The sequence below is a fragment of the Panulirus ornatus genome, chromosome 58, assembly GCF_036320965.1.
Source record: "Panulirus ornatus isolate Po-2019 chromosome 58, ASM3632096v1, whole genome shotgun sequence".
NCBI classification, from domain to species: Eukaryota; Metazoa; Arthropoda; class Malacostraca; order Decapoda; family Palinuridae; genus Panulirus; species Panulirus ornatus.
This window is the reverse complement of record NC_092281.1, coordinates 30,421,874-30,449,373: the sequence shown is the minus strand read 5'-3', so window position 1 is coordinate 30,449,373 and position 27,500 is coordinate 30,421,874. Positions and strand designations below refer to the sequence as shown.

Below are 27,500 nucleotides of genomic sequence, written 5' to 3'. Positions count from 1 at the left end.
CCATCTCAAGTGCACATCTCATCTCCACCTGTACTTAATGGCATATCTTCCCATCTACAACTTAAGTCTACGTCACAGTTCTCTTGTATAACTTCCCTGAGGCGCAGGTTAACTTGTATATACACCTGATCCCCGCCTCAGTACATCCAGCAATACAATTACCACTCACCGTGGCCTCAGTCTCCCTCACTTCTGCCCTACTACCTCTGACCTTACAATCTACCTCCATATCCCCATTTCTACCTGTTCCATTTCCTTCATTCTCTCACATCTCAAGTCTTGATTATTGGACATTTTCTACCTGACCTCTGACCTCTGCCCCAGTACCTCTCGCGGCCTCTTGTTAACCTCGCAGCCACGACCACCATCACCAACCCTAGCACAAGCACCACAGCTCAGCTCGTGCATATTGCCTGCCACCATCACGACACACGAGAACTGCAGCCAGTACCACAATGACCTTAATTACGAAATTACAGTAATTAGTCTGCGGTCTAATGATGTAAGTGATCGTCCTGATTTATACGAAGTTAAATGAAATTAGTAACAATTATAACGTTACAGACGTAATAAGATGTACCAAGGGATTATAAATGCATCATTTCTCGACTTCTACAAAGTAGTGGCTAAAACTCGTGCATGTCAGGAAACATTTGACATAATTTGTGCATATCTACCTATCAAGTCATCCAGAATAATGACTTTTTTCTTACGAATGGAAAGTGAGGGCAGTCGATCCATGTACAACCAAGTTATCGTACAAGATCCACCTCATAACAGTATATACGCCTCTACAACCCTGAGGTGTAAAACAGATCAAGAATATCAGGAGAATGCTCACAGCGGTCAGGAATGTGTGGAGTGTGAGATAACATGCTCTAGATCATGGAGAATGGAGAAAGTGAGGGCTTCAGTCCTACCTCATACAATATACATAACTCGTAAACCACCACATACAGTACATATAACTCCACAAACCACCTTTTACAGTATATAAGGTTCCATAAATCACTTCATACAGTACATCTTCATAAATCCCCAAACCACCTCATACAGTTCATATAACTCCACAAACCACCTCATACAAACCACTACATACAGTACACATAACTCCCCAAACCACTTCATACGGTTAACATAGCTCCACAAACCAACTCATACAGGATTTGAGGCGCCACAATCCGCCTCATACAGTGTTGTTCTACAAACAGGTTCAGCAGGTATTGATGTCGCTGTGGCCAGACTCAAGCTGGGATATACACACTAATGGAAATTTGTTCCTGGTGTGGCCAGCTCGCCCCCCTGCAATACTATGTACTCGACCATTATAGTCAGTAGATTCAAGAGGTAGACCTGGCCACACGCTACAAGATATGTGCAGGCAGGCACTCTAGGAGGAATTTTATCAGGGGGTACAAAGTCTCCTTCAGGTCCCCTTCCCTTCTCCATTAGTCATCCCGTTTTTATCCACGAATGTTTCATACTATGAGCTGTAAGGCCAAAAAGGGTATGGAAGATGAAAGACGGGTGGAATGAAGCCTCCGCTCTGTTGATTTTCTGCATTTCAGGCCTTATGCTCTCATACTTCCTCCTGATAAATATAAATTCCTAGGGCCCCTTTTGGACCCCCGGTTGCCCGGGTACTCTCATAGACCGTGCGTAAAGGCATCTCATGCACAGAAATGCTTCGTCGTTAACACTTGGGAATGTATTCGATCTCTTCCATCATATGCAGCTTATATAATCCCACCATAGTGGCCGTGTTCCTGGACCTTTCGTGCTCTGTGTAACCTCTTTTACGCCCTTGCCCACAGGATGGGTAGTGAAGTCGCCGATCATTGTGACAGAAATTAACCAATGAGGGTTTTACAACGAGGAGCTTTGATAAGGAAGTTTTGAGCGAGTTTATACGTAAGAAGACAATGGCTCTGAATATGCAGAAATAACAAAAGGTTTTCTGCAAACAGTAGACGTAGACATATTGGCATCCACAGCTGAAGGTCTTAATGAGCTGCCGAACTGCTAACGCTGCCCAACATACCAAGGAGAACCGTAGCACTGTATTGCTCTAGCTGGAAATAAAGCTATGGCAAAACAGCACTCTGAACCCAAGGTAAAGCAGTGCTATAAAGCCAAGGGAGAATAGTCCTGTAAAGCCAAGATAAAAAAGAAAAGTTATAAAGCCAAGTAGAATAGTCCTGTAAAGACAAGATAAAAAAGAAAAGTTATAAAGCCAAGTAGAATAGTCCTGTAAAGCCTAGAAAAAAAAAAGAATTATAAAGCAAAGGTAAAAAGTATGGAGAGCAATGGTAAAAAAATACAAAGCCAAATATCAGAGCCAAAGTAAAAATCAACTGTTGATGTATGCGAGTTGGAGTGAACGTGCAAAACTGGCGTTAAACCTTCGTCGCACTCTGAACATGGAGCGCTGGCCTCTTGGATCTGCACATGCTAAAATAGAAAAGAAATAGTTCAGAGATCCTCTCCAACAACCAACTCAAACTTAAGCGTTCTTTGAGGGGCACAGAATACATCATTAATGCTTGTATCTACCTATATTCACATATCTGTCTATCTACCAGGCCATGCCTCTGTTCTACGCAGTCTTTCCTTACTCGACCAACCCTGCGCAAAGCACATATAATATTTAAACATCTTATCCTCAGCACATCCACCCTCTACCGTACTTCCCAGAACCTTATTAGCCCCCTGGTCCACCCTATGACTAACCTCACCTTACATGGTTCCAATCTCTGTCTTGTCCACTCCTGGGTATCTAAAACACTTCACTTGCTCCATTGAAACTCATCACTCCAACCAACCTCTCTCTCCCCTGCTAAACATAATCGCTTCTATTCAGTTTAACTCTTGGCTTTCTCCTTCCACATGCTTTCCCTAATTCCGAACATCAGCAAACCTCCAGGCCCTCTAATCCCACCCATATATAGCCTTAGGATCCAAAAAATGAGGCTCCCAAAGCTCTGAGGCTGCACTCCACGCAGGAGCAGGGAAATGATGGACTCCTTTGGAGCTACAAGGTCCGTCCGTTGACAATGATACATCAGGAGAGAATGGGAGGAGAAAACAAAATCGAGATGGTTTCTGGCCGCCAGATACAGTATAGCTAAGAACCCCACCGCCGCAGACTGTCTTCACGAGCAGTGCGGAGAACTCGTAGCGACAGCAAAGAAAATATTGAATTATGATACCTGATACCTGGGTTCTTTAGTGTGTCTGGGGAGCTGGGGAGTTCGACTGGCGAAGTGCAAGGGGCGGAGGAGGAAACATGGCGCAAGGCTGGGGAGGGAAACGAGGCGAGGAAGAAAATGGGGAGGAAACAGGGCAACACAGACAAAATAGAGGTTAAAACGGGTCGATGGGATGGGAAATAAGTGCAGATGAGAAGTACATAATAAAGAACAAGGGAAACGAAAACGAGAGAGTGAACAAGGAAATGGTGAGGAGCGGAAGGCCGGCTGGTTGGGAGGGATACAGAGTTTGAGGAAGAAGACAGGAGACGGCGGAGAGGAAGGAAGCAGGCATGGAAGAGGATGGCTTGAGACGAGGGGAAGGAAGGTGACAGACCCTGAGGAAGAAAAGCTCGGCATGCTGGGGCCAAGGTGGGGAACCCAGGTGCGGAGACGGGGAAGGAAAGGTGAAGACGCTGCGAAAGGGAACTGGAGACGTTGAGGAGGACGGCGCAAGATGCTAGTGAAGACGGTTGGAGGAGGGAAAAAGAAAAGTGCAAACGTTAGAGATAAGAGCTGAAGATGCCATGGGGATGAGTTGGTGATGGTGAGGAAGACTACAGACGCTGGGGTAGATGGGTGCAGACTATGAAAAAGGAGGATGAAAAAGGTTCACACAAAGAGGATCTAGAGATGCTGGAGAGGTTGTAGATAGAGAAGAGAAAGGCTAGGCAGGAGTAGTGGATCTGGAATTGAGTAAGGATGAAGTTGAGGAGAAAAGGTAGAGATTCCTGGGAGAAAAGCTGGCGTTGATAGGGAGGAAAGCTGGAGACACTGAGAAGAAAAGATGAAGACACTAGGATGGAAGAAGGCTGGAGACACTGAAGAGAGGGACTGGAGATGCTGGGAAATGTGGGTCACTAGGATGGCGATCAAACTAGCCCTGGGAGCTGCAGCGAAGTTGGTGATATGGAGATGCGGCAACGAGGGAGCAGCGACATGGAAGGAAACGCTGTGTTCCTGCGGGGTGAACCCGGGTTAAAGTAGATATGGAATTCTTTGGCAGGCGCGACACCGCCGCGATACACCTGTGGTTGGTTGGTGGCGGTGGAGTGTTGAAATATACACAGGGTTGCTGGGAGCAGTGGGGTTTATTTCATGGTGGGCAGTGAGGGCAGAGTGAAAAATACATTTTCTTTTTCTTGGGAGGTGTCGTCGAACTACGGTTAAAGAGTGTTGCCCAATGGAACGTACAAAGGGTTTTAGGAAGTTGTGTGGGATTTTGACTAAGGATGGGTGGTGAAAGGAAACTGAAGTATACTGTGGATTTTTTAGGGTGTTGAGGGGGTCTGTGACTGAAGCTGGAGGCCAAATGAAATATACACCACTCCGAGCGTGTCTAGTGGGCTGTGTTCAGGGACTAGTGGTATAGGGGAGCAGTGAAGTATACACGAGCATGTTGGTGGCTGGTAGTGAGGGGAGAGGCATCCTGCTGTAAAGTTCCTCTGGATCTTGTGAGGGTTCACCGAGATGGTGGTGTTGTGGGCACCAGCAGGAGCGAACCTGTAGACCCTAAGATCGTACAGGTATTAAAGCAAATTTCCTGATGCTCACAGGTAATGGAGGAAGCCGGGACTGAAACACCCCTCACTGTCCCCAGGGATGGATAATGTTTGAAGAAGAAAGTCGGACATTGACGAGGGCGGGATATCCCACCTCCGTTTAAGGGTGACAAGGTTAGAAGGACGGGGAGAAATGTGTGAGGGGAAGGGGAAGAAAGGGGCTCTGGATCGTTACCTCGACTATTGGTCTCCAGCAGTTAGGTATGTTTCCGCTGTACTAAATCCTCCATGTCTACCAGCCCTACTCTCACCCACTCCCAGTCTGATGCTGGATTTGCAACATTTCTGTTTCGTGTAATTGTCCTGTTGTCTCCACTGTTGTCTCCAGGTTATGCTTTTTTATTTCTTCAACGAATTCGCATATAAACTTTATCTTTTTCTCTTTCTTGTAAACAAAACCATGCCTTGTACTGCATGTTATTCTACATTTTCTTCTCTCTCCTTTATTCATGCTTTACTCATTCCCAGTTTCGTTGTCTTCCTGCTTTATTCGTATTCCACTTGTGTTTTCCTTGCATTTCATTAATGATATTTTCCCGAATGGCTATGCAACTCATGTCCCATTTATACTGAACGTCGACCTAGTCGCGTATTACTCTCACAATTTCTTTTTTATATCCGATTCATCTTTTACTCTCTTACATTTATTTTTTGTTATTATCAGTTTAGTCCTTACGTTACTTCCCGGCTGTCATGATCTCCATGGACATTTGTCTTGCTCAATAACGCAGGACCTTCTAAAACATACGCGACTCATATCTCCTCCACACACACGAGTCATGTTTCTCGTCGGACATTCGCAGGTCAAACAGGTCATACGTTCGTGAGAATATACACCATGACTATCGCAACTGTGATCCGATAAGTCACAGAGGCAGCTAGCAGAACCTTGGGTGATGCATAACTTTATGACTGACTCGATCTGCCTCCGTCGCTTCCCCTGCAGTATCGGTAACACTACTTTCTTTGGTCTTGCGAAGATTCACCATCCCAATATATCCCAGACTGTTACCAACACTGCCATCTTCCCTCTCTGATAGATCACTCGTGCCTATCCCAAGTCATTACTACCATCATCTTCCATCCATATCTATTCCCGACTCTAACCATGACCATCCTCTTCAGTCTGATACGTTCACTCCTACTTATCCCCTTCCTTACCTATCATCATCCTTCTTCCTACGATGTGACCACCCCTGCCTATTCACTACCCTAATCTCCTCTAACTTTCCTCCTCAGGTAAAACCCGTCGTAACTATCCCCTATCCTTCTCCCTCTGATACGAACATCCTCTGCTCTCACTTCATCCTCCCTGTCTCCCTGATACAACCACTCGTAGCTATCCCCTACCCTCATCTTAACTATCCTTCTCCATCCGGTACCACCGATCAAACCTCAACCACACTGTAACCTTACCGATACAAACTATCCTTCCTTTGTGGTACTACGCTCAGAGAATAAATGGCACAACACGAATATACGCCAGCAGTGTACAGCAGCCGTGTGCAGCTGACACGGTGGGCGGTGATGGTAGGTGGCTGCGGGGGAGCTGGCCTAGCTGGGCTCAGACAGAATCATTATTTGTGTTAATTTTAGCCAAGTTTTCGCTTACATCAACACATAAGCCCTCGAGTCACCTAACTGCACGTGTAACAGCGCACCTGTTTCGCGTTTGGGCTTGTTCTTTTTTCCTTTTACCGAAGTCGTAATGCATCAATACTGTTGCTTGCTTGACTGTCAGTGTATGTGAGGGAGGCAGAGACACCTGGCTGTCTGGAGGATATGATGCAGCCTTGAGCTGGGGAGACCACACGGCCATGTCCTGTGATTATGGGGAGGGAGGAAGGGAGGCAGGAAAGGTGGCATGGTGATGAAGAACGAGTGTGGCCGCTTATAGCTTGACATGGCGACGAGGGTGAGACTAGAAGGTTGATGTGAAGCAGAACCGAGATGATGGTTCGGAAGTTTTAAGTGAAGCAGTAACGAGGTGCTGATTCTGATAGTCCGAGTGAAGCAGTTCCGAGACGTTGGTTCGGAAGGATAAACTGAAGCAGTACCGAGGTGATGGTTCGGAGGGTCCAAGTGAAGAAGTACCGAGATGATGGTTATGCTACACAAATGTATTTCCCTGTCTCTCTTTCCAGTCGCTATCTCATTGGACTGAAGATGAACGTTTCCAAGACTGCTCATGTCTGAACTGTCAAGAGTTACGTCATCTTGTGATGGGGGTGTGGCTTCGATAATGTCTGTACCACATACTGACGCTGTGGTCGGTAATCCATCTGCGAAGAATGATGCGCATGCCGCCGCCGCTGCTGCTGTGATTGCCATTATTAACGATAACAGACGAGATGCAGGTACATATTAGCATAATGCTGATTGCTTCACTAACACGGACATGATTATTTGCCATAATGAGAATCATAATGAGATGGGAGCAGTTAACGCTGATAAGTTTGTTGTGTGGGTCATAACGAGCCGGCCCGTCCGAGTGGCTGACTGTGACCAGGGCTACGGACAGACGGTGCCCACCCTACAGACACTTCGAAGACCACTGATGTGGGAACGTCCGGACGCAGCCACTGGTGTGGGAACATGACCTTCTCAGGATCAACGGTGCGCTGTGTGAGCTCTATAGGTTTGCTCACCACAGAGGAGGGACAGAATGGTGGGAAGGGGCAGCACACTATATGAATCTGCCTATCTGTCTATCACTACCCCAGGATCAATTTTTGAGATAGTCCTGGTGTTTCCTAAGACTTCCTTCTAAAGGCCTCTGCGGCCTAAAGCTGCGCTACTTCCAGTAGCAGGAATACGTAGACTCCTTTGTAGTGAGAAATTCTCTGATGAGACTGTACTTCCAATGATACAGCACTGCTAACGGTGTGTACTTACTCGATTTATAACAAAAGCAGGAGGAGTACGGTAAACACTCATGAATCTACCAACACCGAGAGATGATTTCTTGTGTTTACCGAACTGCTGTGGATGGTAATGAGGAAGATGATGATATGGCGCTGGTTGACGGATGCAACGTCATGGATAAATAACATGATAACAAAGATACGGCTGATGAAGCAACGTGTGGTATGGCTAATAATCTACCAAAAGTGATCAACCTCTGATGGAGTACCTTTTCATGCTTAGATCCTCCCATGTCCTATAATATCACAGACTTTAACGACGGACACGTCGCTCCAGTCTTATAAAAGTACTTGTAATAGTAAAAATTGGGCATCTCTTACTGATCACACTAGGGATGTCGGTTCAAGACAACTGACCACGCTAGGTATGTGGGTCGTGATCATACAGCATAGGTCAGACGAGTTCAGCTTCAGTGATCCGAAGGCAATGGTCAGCCCCAACCCTGGAGATGGCCAGGAGATGAATGGGTAGTTCAGCCTAAGAAGAATCTCATGATTGTTTCTATGTTCCAAGCAGTCCACTTATGTCAAGTCCTTCCTTACTCTGGGTTTCCACATCTAATCCACCCTGATCCACATACTACCACCTGATATTTCACCCCTGACCTCATCATCTAAATGCCTACTCCCATGTACCGTCAGTCCCGATGACATCCCCTCCCACTCCCTTCCTCCAACACTCTTACCCACGGTCTTCAGCCAGGCATATCCCACCTCACACCACCTCCCTCTGACCCCAGTAACCACTACGGTCATCTCCCACTCCCCCATCTCGCTGTGCCAGTCGATCCTTTGTACCTCCTCACGACACCCTTCCCCTTCTCTTGATAACCACTTAACACACCGCTATTCAAATGTCTCCCTGACGTGATGTGATTAGTTCAGAAAAAGACAGGAGATACGGAGCAATTCTGATCAATCACCTACCTTCCCCCAGACGGACTGGAGGAGGAGAGGCAGGTGCGGGAGTGGAAAGCAGGGAAGAGGAAGTAATCACTCTCCCACCATCCTCCACTCTATGGGTCAGGGCTCGTATAGAAACAACTGTCCCGTCTCGAAGTACCACTTACAACACACAAAGGGGGGAAGGGAAGGGAGGAGGGGGAGGAGGAGGAGAAGAGGAAAGAACAGGGAGGATAAGAGCGGAAGAGAGAAAGAATAAGTTAGTAAGCGAAAGAGAGATAAAGAATAGACATCTATGAATTCAACAGAGTTAAAATGAACCTATACTTACGACACAGGACATCTTGTGTTGCACGGTGATCTGTTGTCAAAACACTGGCTAATAACCGTTCATTCCACGGAACAGATGGTGTATTGGCAGTAAGTCATGGATAATGGCCATAAGTGAGTCCCATTAGGAGCCTGAAGCCACTTCCAGCAGCAATCATGACAATACATTTGGCAACTACCACCATTTCGGAACTTCCTTGAAAATGGATCCTCAGAATCACTACCGCTTTTTGGGCCTAACTACTACCACATGGAACAACGATATACAGACCCTCAACACTACCAAATCTGAAGTATAAAATGCACCAGAAACTGGGGTGAAAATACAACTGCTACCGGTACATCGCCAACAAAAATCACTAACCATTTCGGAGCCTGGATGCAATATTGCCTGGAACAGATGTCTACTATCCTCTGTCCAGTTCTCTCTCTCGAACTGGTGTAAAGATGTCCTTCCCGAAGACAGAAAACAGTGAAACATGAAACCGTACTGGATAATTCTTGCCTCTGTAGTATGAAGTAAAGAAACACTCACCTAGAATTCAAATTCTTGACAACCTAAAGCCAATACAAGTGCCAAGATAAGACGCTAGCATCATCGAGGAGAAACCACAAACGGTCAAAACTGGGACTACGAATGGAGGAAAGACAAATAGCTTGAAACGCAGCGTCACAAACATGGAACCACAACCCTCTACAACCAATATCACCCAGGAGAACAGAAGCATCACCACCTGGAGAAACAGACCCTCAACCACCTGGAAAATGGGTCCGCAACAACCTGGAACAAGGACTGGAAATAGGATTCTCAAAACCGCCCGGAATAAGAACAAGAAATAAGATCCACAACCGCCGGGAATAAGGACAAGAAGTAGGATCCTCAACCACTCGAAATAAGGACTGGAAATACGATCCACAACGGCCTGAAACAGACTACTGTTGCCAGGTCGTCACTTACCTCCAGCCGGCGCAACACACAAGAGCAGTAATCAGTTCTGCCTTCCGTGTTAATGCAATCATATACGTCACAAGCTGGAGTTTCCAGGTGCCTGATACCGAGACAACACGTTAACTGCTCACTTTACCAAGTGACTTAGAAGTGTTATTCACCAAATGTACTTTAAAGTCTTTGTTCAGCTGTGAATTAAGCACATTAAGTGCACACTATATCTGGTAGTTCACTATCATCAACCAATATCTCGGTGATGGGTCAGGTTTAAGGTCTCAATATACTTGGCATCTCAAATGTACGAGGGTTTTTCACTTTATCAGCTTCATCAGAGTTGATTTTTCCATTCTACCGAGAGGTTTTACGTGCATCGAGAGCTCAACTCTCCCTGATGGTTGAGGCACGTTTAGAGTTCGATACAGCACATGATGTGGTTCAGATGTGCAGTAAAAGCTCGCTTCACCCACTAGCTCACATATGTCATGGACATAACCTTTACTATCTAGTGTCTGACGTCTGTCAACAACCTCCTTCATCTGGTGGTTCAAGCTTGCCAATGGCATAACTAATTCATAGCTTCAGATATGCTAACGACACCCCATACCAGATGATTCAGACGACTCGTATTACCAAATGGCTCGAATGACTCAATGGATCATTTCAACTGGTGGTTCAGATGTATGAAAGACCAGTTTTACGTAGAGTTTGGTTTGTGTTCACGATTCGTATTCAGATAATGTCACCATTTTGAAAAAAAAAATTAATTGCTTACTTTGCCTGGAAAAAATGCAATTGAGTGGAAGAGGTATAAAAGAAAGAGACAGGAGGTCAAGAGAAAGGTGCAAGAGGTGAAAAAAGAGGGCAAATGAGAGTTGGGGTGAGAGGGTATCATTAAATTTTAGGGAGAATAAAAAGATGTTCTGGAAGGAGGTAAATAAAGTGCGTAAGACAAGGGAGCAAATGGGAACTTCAGTGAAGGGGGCTAATGGGCAGGTGATAACAAGTAGTGGTGATGTGAGAAGGAGATGGAGTGAGTATCTTGAAGGTTTGTTGAATGTGTCTGATGATAAGAGTAGCAGATATAGGGTGTTTTGGTCGAGGTGGTGTGCAAAGTGAGAGGATTAGGGAAAATGATTTGGTAAACAGAGAAGAGGTAGTAAAAGCTTTGCGGAAGATGAAAGCCGGCAAGGCAGCAGGTTTGGATGGTATTGTAGTGGAATTTATTAAAAAAGGGGGAAACTATATTGTTGACTGGTTGGTAAGGTTATTTAATGTATGTATGATTCATGGTGAGGTGCCTGAGGATTGGCAGAATGCGTGCATAGTGCCATTGTACAAAGGCAAAGGGGATAAGAGTGAGTGCTCAAATTACAGAGGTATAAGTTTGTTGAGTATTCCTCGTAAATTATATGGGAGGGTATTGATTGAGAGGGTGAAGGCATGTACAGAGCATCAGATTGGGGAAGAGCAGTGTGGTTTCAGAAGTGGTAGAGGATGTGTGGATCAGTTGTTTGCTTTGAAGAACGTATGTGAGAAATACTTAGAAAAGCAAATGGATTTGTATGTAGCATTTATGGATCTGGAGAAGGCTTATGATAGAGTTGATAGAGATGCTCTGTGGAAGGTACTAAGAATATATGGTGTGGGAGGCAAGTTGTTAGAAGCAGTGAAAAGTTTTTATCGAGGATGTAAGGCATGTGTACGTGTAGGAAGAGAGGAAAGTGAGTGGTTCTCAGTGAATGTAGGTTTGCGGCATGGGTGTGTGATGTCTCCATGGTTGTTTAATTTGTTTATGGAAAGAGGGGCAAGTATGAAGTCTGTTGGGGATGAGAGAGCTTGGGAAGTGAGTCAGTTGTTGTTCGCTGATGATACAGCGCTGGTGGCTGATTCATGTGAGAAACTGCAGAAGCTGGTGACTGAGTTTGGTAAAGTGTGTGAAAGAAGAAAGTTAAGAGTAAATGTGAATAAGAGCAAGGTTATTAGGTACAGTAGGGTTGAGGGTCAAGTCAATTGGGAGGTAGGTTTGAATGGAGAAAAACTGGAGGAAGTAAAGTGTTTTAGATATCTGGGAGAGGATCTGGCAGCTGATGGAACCATGGAAGCGGAAGTGAATCATAGGGTGGGGGAGGGGGCGAAAATCCTGGGAGCCTTGAAGAATGTGTGGAAGTCGAGAACATTATCTCGGAAAGCAAAAATGGGTATGTTAGAAGGAATAGTGGTTCCAACAATGTTGTATGGTTGCGAGGCGTGGGCTATGGATAGAGTTGTGCGCAGGAGGGTGGATGTGCTGGAAATGAGATGTTTGAGGACAATATGTGGTGTGAGGTGGTTTGATCGAGTAATTAATGTAAGGGTAAGAGAGATGTGTGGAAATAAAAAGAGCGTGGTTGAGAGAGCAGAAGTGGGTGTTTTGAAATGGTTTGGGCACATGGAGAGATTGAGTGAGGAAAGATTGACCAAGAGGATATATGTGTCGGAGGTGGAGGGAACGAGAAGTGGGAGACCAAATTGGAGGTGGAAAGATGGAGTGAAAAAGATTTTGAGTGATCAGGGCCTGAACATACAGGAGGGTGAAAGGCGGGCAAGGAATAGAGTGAATTGGATCGATGTGGTATACCGGGGTCGACGTGCTGTCAATGGATTGAATCAGGCCATGTGAAGCGTCTGGGGTAAACCTGGATGTGGAGAGGGAGCTGTGGTTTCGAGCATTATTGCACGACAGCTAGAGACTGAGTGTGAACGAATGGGGCCTTTGTTGACTTTTCCTAGCGCTACCTCGCACACATGAGGGGGGGAGGGGGATGTTCTTCCATGTGTGGCGAGGTGGCGATGGGAATGAATAAAGGCAGAGAGTGTAAATTGTGTGCATGTGTATATATGTATGGGTCTGTGTGTGTGTATATATAAGTGTACATTGAGATGTATGGGTATGTATATTTGCGTGTGGACGTGTACGTATATACATGTGTATGGAGGTGGGTTGGGCCATTTCTTTCGTCTGTTTCCTTGCGCTATCTCGCAAACGCGGAAGACAGCGACAAAGCAAAATAAATAAATAATAAATACTTTCTAAAAGTTCATTTATATCTATGGTACACTTCGCTCACTGGCTTAAGTGCGTTGAAAAGGTACCTCACTTGACGGTTAAGATGTGCTAATCCCTCACTTTACCTGTTAACTGGCGTTTATACCTCACTCTACCTGGTGACTGGTGTTAATGCCTCCCTCTACCCGGTTAATATTCTGCTATACCTCGTGGTGTAGTGGTTAGAGTTCCTGACCTTGAAGCATTCACGGGTTGTTTAGGGTCGAGCGCGTACGATCGAACCCTGGTTGTGATCAATCAAATGGATACCTAAGCTAAGGTATATATATATATATAATATATAATATATATATATATATATATATATATATATATATATATATATATATATTCCCAGGAAACAAAGAATACTGCCCACGTATTCCCTGCGTGTCGCAAAAGGCGATTAATAGGGGCGGGAGCAGGTGGCTGAAAATCCTCCTCCACTGTTTTACTTTCCAAAAGAAGGAACAGAGTAGGGAACCATGTGAGGAATTTTTCCCTCTACGGCTCAGTCATCTGTTCTTAATGCTACATCGTTCACGAGGGAAATGGCCTCGATTACGGCTTCAATTGCCCGTGCCGTCTCAATTAACATTAAAAAAAATAGCATTAATACCTCACTGTACCTAGTAACTAGTGTTAACGCCTCACTCTGCCTAGTAAATGGTGATGATGCCTCACTCTACCGGGTAAAAGGCGTTAATACCTCACGCTACCTGGTAACCGGTGCTTCAGACCCTCTCTGATCCACACTGTGGTCGTACGTTACCTGACTCGTCCCAAGACGCTTATCCTGGCGACTCGGGGAGGTGATGCACTCGTCACATACCTGGAACAACAGGAAAACACTGTTAGTACGGAAGATGATAACAACTACATCTTGCAAATCTTATGATTAGAGAGAGAGAGAGAGAGAGAGAGAGAGAGAGAGAGAGAGAGAGAGAGAGAGAGAGAGAGAGAGAGAGAGAGACAGAGAGAGATTAAAGTTTATACACCTGGGCTGGCGGCTGTGAATGCCATCACGAACACGGCATCAAATATGCATTAACACACAGGGACAGGTACATGGGAGCTAAGCCTATTGTATTGGGAGACGCCCCTACACAATGTGATAAATTCCAATATGCAAATGAATGCGCGCAAAATGGTCCCGAACTTCTATAAATGCATCATTTTTTTCATGAATATGCATGAGGGGTGAAACGATGCCATTTTTACCCCCCTGAAATGAACCTTTATAATAACACTCTTAATCTGTAACAGATAATCGATCATTACATAGAACTAAAGTGGTAAATGATATGAGATTTGAATGTCATGCATTTCTACAATTTACACCCAACAGAAGTTACGAATTTTGATATATGGAATTGATTGATACATTATCTCTTTTTTTCCAGAATCATTCTGATATACATGACTTGGCTAGAAACATTCACCCTCTAGGTCAGGTTAGGTTCATACAGCTCGCGAGGAAAATCTACGTGGGACGGAAACTAGAACCATCTAATGTCATGACGTCTGTCCACAAACTGATGGCATTTACTCAAGTTCCTCTCCTAACGAGAAAAAAAACGTAGTTGAAAAAAAAAAAAAACGGAAAAATTACTACAGTACGGACTAACGAATAAGCATTAACGGGGCGAGAGAAAAAAAAAAAAAAAAGAGGGTGGCGGGGGGGACAGAAGATAAAACAGAATTAAACAAAGATGAAAGTTAACACCAAAAAGGCATAAGAGAAATCAAACCAGAAAATATGAATATCGAATGCGGAAATTAAGCGGCAATTCAACGAAAAACAAATTTGTATGACATTAAAAACAAAAACATTTGGACAACGTAGGAAATACAAAGAATACAATATGTAGGTAAGGAGGTTGTGCAGGAATTTAATTACTTGGGGTGAAACAATCCATCACATCTTACACAACACACACATCCACCCACAAGTCCACTAAACAAGTTACACACGGTCAGCCCGGGGTGTCATGGCACTCCAAACACACACACACACACACACACACACACACACACCAGATTACAGAGTACAACCAATGATTATCACAAACTAGCGCACACAGCTGATTTTGCTGGACACTGGACTATTTTCTTCTTTTGTTTTCATTCCACAAGGAACTCAAATAGCCCATTTACGAGGACCTAAGACACTCTTAACAGACTGAGCCAAATTAATCCTGTCACTGTCATTTGTATCATTGCCCTCACCTTCTACTATACTCTATCATCACCAAACATGTTTACAACTGTACTACTATTATTACCAACACTTACTGCAATTCCCTAAGCCATTAGCTCTATCGCATTTCACAACCACCACACCACTACAACCCCAGCCATCGCAGCTCCACAATGATAATCACTGCCAAGTGATTATGATTGTTGTAGATATTCCTGTAGGTGGCAGATGTATACTACCGGAAAAAAGCTCCTGCTAGACGGGTCAGTTGGTCCTCACTCTCTCCGTCCTGCTTCACACAGCCCACTGCCTCACCCTTATCCCCACACCTTACGCAAAGTCTTTCCCTGAAGAAGTATTTCCACGCTCGCTCCTTCAGTCCATCCCTACTATTACACTCCCTTGTTACTCTATAGCTTGCTTTATTTCCTTCACTACACTTACTTCCTTGTTATATACTCTTTACGTTTTCTTTTTTCCTGTAAAACCCTTAAGCCACTACACTCCCTCTGTGATACTTTAATAAACTCCTTTCCACCGTTCCGCATCTACATTCTCTTCCCCATTCCAGTTTAACTACATTCTCTTCCTCACTTTCTTTCCCCTTAAACACTCCTACCTCCTCCCCATGTTCCATCCAATACATTTTCTCTATTATTCGTCCCTTTGCACTCCATTCTCACTCCCACACGCCCTTCTCGTTTAAGCCGTGACTGCAAGATAAAAACTATCATATATATATATATATATATATATATATATATATATATATATATATATATATATATATATATATATATATATATATCCTATTCATTACGTATTTACCATCAGCTTTCCGTATCATTCACAGTTCAGCAAATGGCATTCACTTCCTGCTAACAAACTCGCCCCTTTTTTTAATATCCCTCCATTTGATTAACTTATATGAATGTGACCTTTGTAATTATCACCATTAAAAACTCGTTATTGTTATTGTTATGTTTTCTGACGTCACTGTTATTGCCCATGCGGCTGCTTTAATTAATGACACAATTATCAGCATAATAGCGCAGGCCATTTTACGATACACGGGAATAATGCCTACGTCCCTACAGCATAGATAAATCTATATAATTTTCGTACATTTTATCTATGATCGTCACACACAAACGTACCTTCGTAGAGAAGTTTCAACTTATTTTATCTCTTTTTTATGGTATCGGTGTTAGCAGCGTGGACAATATACTTCACTAAAGGTTACTTTAACATTTTGAAACCACTAAACACCAAAGATGGAGATGTACCGAAACGCATACACGTAACCACACTCTCATATACAAAAACAGAAATGTCCCAGACACAAGCAAGCGAAAGATCAAATACTGCTACAAGCGGAGTACAACGGGAAGGCGAATGCACCACACACGCTCCTATCTGAGAGAGCTCGCCACGACGCACATGTCACACACGGATCATCGTGCTGTGCCAGTGATGGCACTCTGAGCACACACACACCCGACCGACAGTGTTCCTTGCCCGTGTATACACCTTGGAATTCCACAAATGGCAATCGCAATACCAGTACTTTTTTACGGCGTTGGAGGTTATGTAGAGTGCAATATCGTCAAATCCATGCATCTCTTTTTTTTTTAACAATGAATCAGTGAACCTTATCATGACCCACACCGATAGACAAACAAACAAACAAAGGTAACATGTCTGTAGCATATCCTCTTCGAGGCCCCATGCTTAAGTCATCGTACAACAGCCGTAATGGGATTTAATGCTACGTAAATTATTTTTATTCGTATTCACGCACTGCAGCTGATTCTCTACCTTCCTTCAGGGTCCTACGTGAGGTTTGTCTTACTTTCTTACTACCCTTGTTTGTTGGCAGCCTGGGTGTGGCAGGTAGTGTTTTCAGACTCGCTTATCCTCGTCCTACACTAGGCGTGTTTTAACGTACTTTACTCCATGAGATGGAGAGGAATTCTGACCTAGCTCCTGTGTGGGAAATAAGACGGGGGGAGACACCATACTTGACGTGACAATGACTACCTAATCTACCGTGGGAGGGAGGGATCTGCACGGTTGCAAGGTATACTTTACGAGGACTTCTTTTTTCTTGTAATACTTGCCTTGCATTCTCCGGTTTGGCCAAGCAGTAGAAGAAACAGACGGCATCGCCTTGAAGGGGAAACCCTTACTGGGATCTCTTTGTTCCGACTTTCATAAAAAGATAATTGATACGAGAGACGAGAATTATCCGTCCCCAACTCTGCCATTCTTAATCACTTTCGACGGAACACTGGAGATCCGCTGGTGATTACGATTTGTTATTAATATTTGTGTTACTGGGAGAGAGATTTAAACTCATGGCGCCTTGTCTCAACCATGTACATGTACACCATGTCCTTACGTACAATTGTACACACACACACACACACACACACACACACACACACACACACATCAGCCTGTGTTAGCTGCCCATGTATCGATAAGCCCCGAGGGGAGGGTGAACACCTGGGTTGGGTGTAGGCCGATTGACATGGCGAGGATTCGAACCCATGGGGATCCGACCCCGGGCGGGCCCCGTGCTGACTCATGGTCTATAACGCTAACAAAAACCTGAAGACATTATTTCGTATCGTATGCTCCTGAGAAATGTAAAGAACGCGTAGAGCACAGTTATAACAATGTACACAAAAACATAAAATATTCAGATGGATAAAGTGACTGGATGCCAAAAAGTTCGCTGGCAATCGAAAAAATTAGTACAACTGCCACATCTCCAATCCTCGATTCGTGTAATTCTTATCTTAATAAATGCCTGGTCATCAACAGTTGTCTATCAGAACACCTGAACGACTGATACAACCATCCTGTTCATTCTAATGTTGAAATCAGATAAGTTTGAAGCCTGCGTCAGTCTAAGAGTCAACTTGGATTTTGGTATTCCAAATGTGTACAAATGTTTTTCTGATGATTAATCCATCTACAGAGACAGACTAACATGACCACGTACTAATTACAGACGTCCTGGGGGTATACATTAAAACTTTGATGTGTGAAGTACAAAGATGTACGGCTTCACTTTACAGGCAATTTATTATTACTACAGCAACCTCATCCCTTTTTCTTCATATATTTCTCTGATGTTTGATGCTAAAACGTACCTGCATTTACATGGCTTTTTATTTCCATCTTCGGTATGATAAGACGTAGTACGTATGGTCGTAATTACTACTGCACCCATTTGCCCTGCCACTGCAAGGCATTCGCATGATGCAGCGGCAATCTGTGTCACGTGCGACCGTATGCGGTGTTCTCACTCACACAGAAAAGTCGACACTAACCGGGTCTCTGTTGCACTAACGTTCGGCTACGTATACGAAGCTGTTAGACAATTCATCAATTATGTTATTTGACTTGTTTGATTTGGGTGATGTAATCTATTCAATATTTTTTTTTCTTTTTATGGAAAGGTTAATAAGAAAAAACTTTGACATATGCAAGTAACGTTCGGATGAATTGCAGAACAACAAAAAATGGAAACTGCAATAGACGCAAGTGATTTCGGAAAAATGCCCATGCGCCCGCGCACAATGTTGCCAAGTGTTCTTGCCCGTTGCCAAGTCGCAACCAATAACACTCCTTACCGAAAGTTGCCAATTGGAACATTTTGCATTCCCGCTCTTTTAACTACAAATGCACTCAGGACAGCTGAACTGCGACAGTATATCACAATTATACATGTAAATGTAGTTGGTATACGCATGACGTATGACAAAGGACAGTCTCAGTCTTGAGTTACTTAATCTCAAATAAGGAGGAAGACAAGTTCATTTTTGTAGTTTTGATCGTTTCCATTGCTAACTGCCGACGATGTAGACGCAGTCAGTAATGAAGGATGAGAAGGTTTTTATACATATTTCTCGATTTTGGAACTTCTGTGGACGCATACTTTCCATCCTTACATACAAAGTGCTGCGACCTTTCTAATGATTTTAAATGGTGCTCGAGATACACATCTACTGATGCTTCATATCTGCGTCAGCAGCAACCAGATTCATTTATACTGTCTACATGTTCATTATAAACGCTGGACTCTATATACGTCATATATGAAAGTGTGTTTGTGTGTGTGTGTGGCTTTCGGAAACGTATATGTGCAAGGAACGTGACTATCAGACACACGGTGTATAGAACCACTCGAAGGCAATTAGCGTTACCTGATGATTCACATCGAAAAATTATAAGGTTCTAATGGCATTTGCATCACTCTGTCACAAAAGATTAACAAAGTTAAATAATACGACAAAAAATATAATTAGAATAGCACTAGTGAGTTCGATCTAGCATCCAACAAACAAAAACTGACATAATCAACTGTCAAACGGTCTTATTTCACAAATTACCCCTAAGATGTTACTGGCTTAGTATATTAAACAAATGTAATTATTCAACAAACGTACACACATAAAAGCATATACCGAAATCAAGGTAAGTTTTTGCAAACCGTTCCACTCCTACATCATAGATGGATTCAAAAAGAAAAAAAATCACAGCTTTCAATCTATATCGACCCGACGTGGATAACAGAGCAGGGTTACTAACACGTGACCTGGTCTTGCGAACCTCCTCACCCAAGAAGATGGTCCTCACTCTGCCTTACAGCGTTCGCATACTACGGGAACATGGTAGTGGGATTTGTTGAAATGCTCGCAAAGGCGAATCTCCGATTGTTTTACCTAATGAATCAAGCACATGTGTAACACACACACACTCAAAAATTGGAAACAGCCTTAAGAATAAACATTCATATGGACACACGTGGACTCCCGTGGTGCAGCGGTTAGCGTTCCCGACCGTAACGCATTCGCGGAACAGCCTGGGTGCAGGGGCAAAGAGTCGAATTCTGGTTACGGCAGTCGATCCACACTCGATCCATCCTTGTGGTTTGGTCGATGAAAATGGTACCTGGCTCAGGATAAGGTATATATGTATCCTTTATGGGATGACCTTGATTAGGGCCTCAGCTGCCCGTGCCGTCTCAGCTAACATAAACAAAACACGTAACAAACAAGCGCATGTTCATGTACATACAAAAAAAATCCACACTGGTTCGAATTCTGGGCATGACAGTCGCCCAACACTCAACCAAGGTGTTCATCCTTCCCTTCGAACTGGTAGATAAATGAATTACTGGCTTAGGCTAAGGTGTGTGTGTGTGTGTGTGTGTGTGGTGTGTGTGTGTGTGTGTGTGCATAAATGCGTACGGATAGGAACAGAGACGTGATACATATATACAAGATTAAGAGGCGAAGCAACACAAGTGTAAAGCCCTTTCCCCATAACATACAAATATTAACAAAAAATCTAGCAAAGACATTATCACAATACCAATAGGTCTTGACCTAAACAAAGTTCATGATCCTCATCAATTTCACTTTCCGTACTTAATATGTTTGCAGATGCGCTAGATAAACCTGAAATAATGTTTAAGGTGTAGTTGGAGAGAGGCAGAGTGCCAAGGAAATGGAAAAGAGCGAATGTCAAACCTGTTTATAAGAAAGAAGACCGGGTAAATACACTGAACTACAGACCAGTCTCAGTGACGAGTCTGGTCTATATGGCTGTGGAGGGGATGATCAGAAGGAAAATGAAAGATTTCCAAATACTTGAAACTACCTACCTGAGAAGCATCGCACTTTCAGGGAGATTAGGTCATGCGTAACAAATCTCTTAGATTTCTACGAGAGAGTGAGCTCTGTCCTAAATAAAGGGGAAGACTGGGTCCATTGTTCGTATTTGAACTGCCAGAAAGTATTTGACACTGACCGCATGGGAGAGTGATTAAGAAGCTGAATCATCAAGGAAGAATAAGGAGGAAATTGCCTCTACAGAGTGAAGTTTGTCTTAGAGGAAAGGAACAAATGACTCACGTCAGAGATGCCTTCTCCAAATGGGCCAATGTGACCAGAGGAATGCCTGAGGGAGCATTACTATGCTCGATCTATCTAAATGACTAGCCTGAAGATACTGACTCCTACCTGAACAGGATTGCAGATGATGCAATGGTCATGAGGGAGGTGAAAAGCAAGAAGGATTGGATCAGCTTACTAAGGGACCCAAACAAACTCCAAAGTCGGTCTGATGCATGGGCGATGAAAGTCAACCCGAGCAAATGTATATCACTGAGGATGGGACAATGTGAAAAAGGCCTAAATGTGATTATAATTATCTAGAAGGATAAAAGGTTCATGATTCTGCCCGTAAGAAGGACTTGAGAGTGGACTTCAACCTTAACATGTCACTTGAATCCCATATCAAGATATATTAAAGGAGACAAACTGTCTGTTGGCGAATATCAGAACAACTTCCAAGTATATGAGTAAGAAATTACTTAACAAGCTGTTCATATCCTATATAAATCAAAAACTGCTGCTCAAGTTTAGTCAGCTTACCTAAAGAAGCACAATGAGCTGATTGAGAAGGTCCAGAGGAGGGCAAGATATCTGGTTCCATAATTAAGAGAGATGAGGTACAGGGAAAGGCTAGAGGTTTTGAATTTGCCATCCTTGAAAAGAAATGATTGAGGAGGGACCCCATCAAGACCTTTATCTTTTTCAGATAAGTAGAGATCGACCAACCAGAGAACATAACACAAAATCCAGTAAGAAAACTTGTTACAAAAGAAGCAAAGGAAGAACCTTTACAGTGTTGGAGAGGTGGATGAATGGAATACGATGACTAAGGACATGGATGATGCAGACATCATCACGAGCGTGAAACTCCCTTCCTGTACAGTGAAAGCAGGTGATCACAAAAAAGGTGTATACACACCTGAAGAGTGTGGTTGGTAGAGTACTGGAAAGAAAATAATCAGAAAGCATACCGATGACCTACTGTAGAGGAGAAACTACTCACGTGTGAGATAACATGACGTCTGTAAAGGAAGGTCTGTGTAACGAGCACATGGTGTAGTAGTTAAGTGTTACTGAACCATGAGTCAGATGGGGCTCTCCAGGGGTCCAGCCCGCATGGGGTCGAATCCTGGGCTCGGCAGTCGGCCTACAGCCAACCCATGCGTCCATTCTTCCCTCGAGGTCCGTCGATAAATGTGCACCTGGCTTAGGCTGAGGGGAGTGTGTGTGTCTATACACACACATAAGTGAAGACACGATACATTTTACAAGTATAAGAAACGAGTCAACACGAGCGTAAATCTCTCCCCCTGTAACACGCAAATAGGAATCACGAATAGTAATCACAAAAGCTAGTGTGCAAATATAAACTGGAGACGATAAGCCTAAATCTTCATAGCTGAACCTATATATATTCCAGAGACATTACACACACGACGGTGTGTAGTGGAATGTTTACATATGATCTTATCTAACACTTCACGATGCTGCAGAATCAAAACTATCTCCAAGACTTTCTTCAAAACTTCATCAACAAACCTGCATTCAGTACATTCCATTTCTAATCATACATAATCCCGAAGGACAAAACAGACTACAGTAACCATTAATCCCTTATAAAGAAAACGGTTATGATAAAAATGCCTGATTAATATTAATGGGTGAAACTCCTATGTTGACCCATCATGGACCTTACTACATCATTATTCTTAACATGCTGGGCAGTTGTCTTGGTTAATCCTACTCCCTATTGAGAAGATCAGCTGTGCCACTAACAAACAGGTTCACGTAATCCCCTACAGAGTGGAGAGTCGCCCGTTTAACCTGCTCTCTGTGAACCATTACAAACACCAGAAAACCATGTAAAACGGAGGTTTGAATGCCGGAATTATAAACCTCCCGTAAAACCACCGGCCGTACACCTGTGCAAATCCTCTGGCAGACGGGGTTTTAACACCCGCCATCTTTTGTCACCTCAGTGTAAAACTTGCCAGTAATCCAGCACAACTGGCGGTCTCCACCTCTGGTGACGCTCGTATCTTTATCTCTCTAAATTTCTTCCTCACCACCTTTTTTTCCCTTATCTTCTTCCCTCCTTCTCTCCATTTTTCCATCGCCATATCCCTTCCCCTTTCTCTCTCATCGTTCTATCTCTCCATTCTCATTCTCCTCATCTCTTACCTCCCTTCCTTCCTTCTCCCCCAACCATCTTCCTTCTCCCTAGCCATCCCCTTCCCTCCTATTCACCCAATCCTCCATCCTCCTCTTCCTCCCTCCCGACCCGTCTTCCCCTCACCCAACATTTGACCTGTGGCCCCATCGTATCAACCGTCACCATCAGCGCTGTCATCGCCTTGATAAAAATGTTAAGATACGAAGCCTGGAGACGGGCACAGGCAATGGGTGGCCTCTGACACCTTCTGGTCTCGCTACGACAGCTATATGGGCGCCTATCACGTGGCACAGAGAGGGAGATGCAGAAAAGAAAAATGTAGACGAGGAGGCGGAGGAGGAGGAGGAGGAGTGGTGAAGTGGAGAATGACAACAGCACTAGAGGTGGGAGCAAAAGAAAACAGGAAGAGGCCAAGTACAAAGAGGAACGAGTTCGTCCACGGTCACTGGTCAACTGCCTCACATCCCCAGCCAGTGTTAACAACCACTGGGGTTGGTTCTCCCCAGGTATAATGACCCTGTTGTGTGGTCCAGTGCTGTAATGCTACCTGCAGAGTTTATCGCTCAATCTGAAAAAAGAAAAGGCACTACGGTGTATGAGATAACTGTTCCTGATGCTACTTCGCTCACGAGCGAAACAGTGAACATGTATGAAAGAGAAAGGTGTGTGTGTGTGTGTGTGTGTGTGTGTGTGTGTGTGTGTTAATCATTGATCGAAAATATGATGAACCACGGGTTTATGGGAGCCGTATGTAGCAGATGGTATCAATATTTCTGAGAAGAACGTCTTATATTGTATGTTGCTGATGATGAACCTTAACTCCATCCTTCTCTCCCTTGTACATCAATTTCCCTTGTAACCTCTCTCCCTCTTTACACCTCCTCTCCCTTCTCCACCTAACTGATCTCCCACTGCCTCCCTCACATCCCATTGTCTCTAACCATCTCTCTTTTCTGACTTGCTCCTCTCCCGCTTCTCTCGTATGACACACCTTGCCTCATTCTCGTCTACCTACCTCTCCCTTTCCCACACACCTTCTTGCCTGGGTTACTTGTCTATATCTATGATGAATTATGGACTCGGTACTCTATTATGTTACAGTCTTCCAGCATGTACCCTCGTCACGGACCATCAGGTCTCTGTCATCTGTCCCTTGCAAGCACACCATCTCCTCCCTCCCCCTCCTCCTCTTCCTGCTCCTCATTCACCCCTCGTCCCCTCTACATCTACCCCTTAAAGCCTGTTGTCCCTTCCTCCCTCCCCACTCCCCAACGCCCCTACGCACTCCTAGTCTTCCTAGCAACAAACATCCTTGCGGCCTCCTGTTTGCCTTCACTGTTTGAACGTCATTAACATAATTTGTGAACCTTCTCGCTTCAAGTGAAACTTACCAACACGTTAACCAATTACATTTAGAGTGGAATGAGCAAAATCTTGGAGGAGGCTTTAGAGGTTAAGTCCTTGGCTCTCAGAATTATGCCACTCTTCCTCCTCCTTGTTTTATCATTAAACTTGTCTAATTATCCTCCTCGTCTCGGCAAGAGAGTGGATATAATTAATGAGCAAAGCATTAATTCAGAGCCACCCAGGTGCACCGAGCTCCTCTGCTGGGGAGTCTTCTTAGGACTGACAGCCGTGTAGGGAGCAGGGACGCCGCTGTGACACAAGGTAGACTGGTGCAAGACCCAGCTGTGGGGTGCAAACCTGTGAAACCATCGGAAGGTGAGGTAAGGACACACAATGGGCTGTGGGAGAAGAAAGCTTATGAATATAAGGTATAGTCACACACTGTGCTATGTGGACAGAACACCTACGAACCCATTGTAAGGTATAGCCACACACTGTGTTATGTGGACAGAACACCTACGAACCCATTGTAAGGTATAGTCACACACTGTGTTATGTGGACAGAACACCTACGAACCCATTGTAAGGTATAGCCTCACACTGTGCTATGTGGACAGAACACCTACGAACCCATTGTAAGGTATAGCCTCACACTGTGCTATGTGGACAGAACACCTACGAACCCATTGTAAGGTATAGCCACACACTGTGCTATGTGGACAGAACACCTACGAACCCATTGTAAGGTATAGCCACACACAGTGCTATGTGGACAGAACACCTACGAACCCATTGTAAGGTATAGCCACACACTGTGCTATGTGGACAGAACACCTACGAACCCATTGTAAGGTACAGCCACACACTGTGCTATGTGGACAGAACACCTACGAACCCATTGTAAGGTATAGCCACACACTATGCTATGTGGACAGAACACCTACGAACCCATTGTAAGGTATAGTCACACACTGTGCTATGTGGACAGAACACCTACGAACCCATTGTAAGGTATAGCCACACACTGTGCTATGTGGACAGAACACCTACGAACCCATTGTAAGGTATAGCCACACACTGTGCTATGTGGACAGAACACCTACGAACCCATTGTAAGGTATAGCCACACACTGTGCTATGTGGACAGAACACCTACGAACCCATTGTAAGGTATAGCCACACACTGTGCTATGTGGACAGAACACCTACGAACCCATTGTAAGGTATAGCCACACACTGTGCTATGTGGACAGAACACCTACGAACCCATTGTAAGGTATAGCCACACACTGTGCTATGTGGACAGAACACCTACGAACCCATTGTAAGGTATAGCCACACACTGTGCTATGTGGACAGAACACCTACGAACCCATTGTAAGGTATAGCCACACACTGTGCTATGTGGACAGAACACCTACGAACCCATTGTAAGGTACAGCCACACACTGTGCTATGTGGACAGAACACCTACGAACCCATTGTAAGGTATAGTCACACACTGTGCTATGTGGACAGAACACCTACGAACCCATTGTAAGGTATAGTCACACACAGTGTTATGTGGGCAGAACACCTACGAACCCATTGTAAGGTATAGCCACACACTGAGCTATGTGGACAGAACACCTACGAACCCATTGTAAGGTATAGCCACACACTGTGCTATGTGGACAGGACACCTACGAACCCATTGTAAGGTATAGTCACACACAGTGTTATGTGGACAGAACACCTACGAACCCATTGTAAGGTATAGCCACACACTGTGCTATGTGGACAGGACACCTACGAACCCTACGAAATCAGAATGAAGAGGTGTGTTGTGAATGCAGTGGGGGGAGGGGACAATCAGATGTAGTTAGCTTGATGGCTTAATTTGTAGTGAGACAGAAAGCCAAGACCAGTCATCCTGACACGGAGGGCATAAGATGGTTCCAGTCATTACTTAAAACTAAAATTCTAAAATAAAAGGTAAGTGACGAAAGATATCTTTACTGTGAATGATGAAGCAAACCACAATTACAACATAAGATAAAAGGTGCAAAATCAAATAAACACCAACGTAAATGTCAGGAACCAAATATTGCAGTCATTACGTAATGTTGGCACACACACATTTAAAAGGTCAACCTTAACTCTTAAATGATCACATAAACAATAGGTCAACATGAATTCTCGGAGGACCAGCGCAGGTAACGAACGCTTCCTAAGTTTAACCTGCCGAGTATCTCTCTCTCTCCGTGGGAGAGGGAATAACCTCTTTGTCTGACGAGGGTCTGATGCACATGACCCACCACAGCATGTAGCAGGCACCGTGTCTGGTATACTTGGTGAAGCTATCCTCCCACGGCTGGCTGGTGTGTGTGTGTGTGTGTGTGTGTGTGTGTGTGTGTGTGTGTGTGTGTGTGTGTGTGTGTGTTCCTTTCTTTCTCCTTAAACTGTGGTATTGGAATATGGGTGACCATAATAACAGGAGACATAGTGCCTGTAGTAACAAGACGGTACGACCCCTGGGGATGATGGATGACCTTGCCTTTGGCCTAACCCTTACAGGTCAGGTCAGAAGTCACGCCGCCCTACACAAGAGGCGTGTCGTTATACTCAAGGGTCATACCTTTATATTCAAGGGTCGTATCGTTATACTCAAGGGTCGTACCTGTATACTCAAGGGTCGTACCTTTATACTCAAGGGTCGTACCGTCTTGCTCAAGATAGGGAAGCATCTACCTCAGTCTTATTCAGGGTCAATCTTAAAACCCTTAAAACCTTGAAACAGATCAGCAGGCGCATGTGACAAATACTGATGGTAGCTGTGTGTTCACAGTCTGGGAACCACAACTACTGGTGCCATATTGTCAGTAATT

The 27,500-nt window shown here is 44.3% G+C and overlaps 1 protein-coding gene across 1 annotated transcript in view; it reads right to left on the bottom strand.

The window, feature by feature from the left end:
- The window catches only part of LOC139766704 (agrin-like), an 889,459-nt gene extending 870,930 nt beyond the window's left edge, over positions 1-18,529 (bottom strand). The window contains 1 exon segment of the mRNA XM_071695624.1: positions 18,363-18,529. The gene's annotated coding sequence lies outside the window, so the exon portion shown is untranslated.
- Between the last annotated feature and the right edge of the window lie 8,971 nt (positions 18,530-27,500).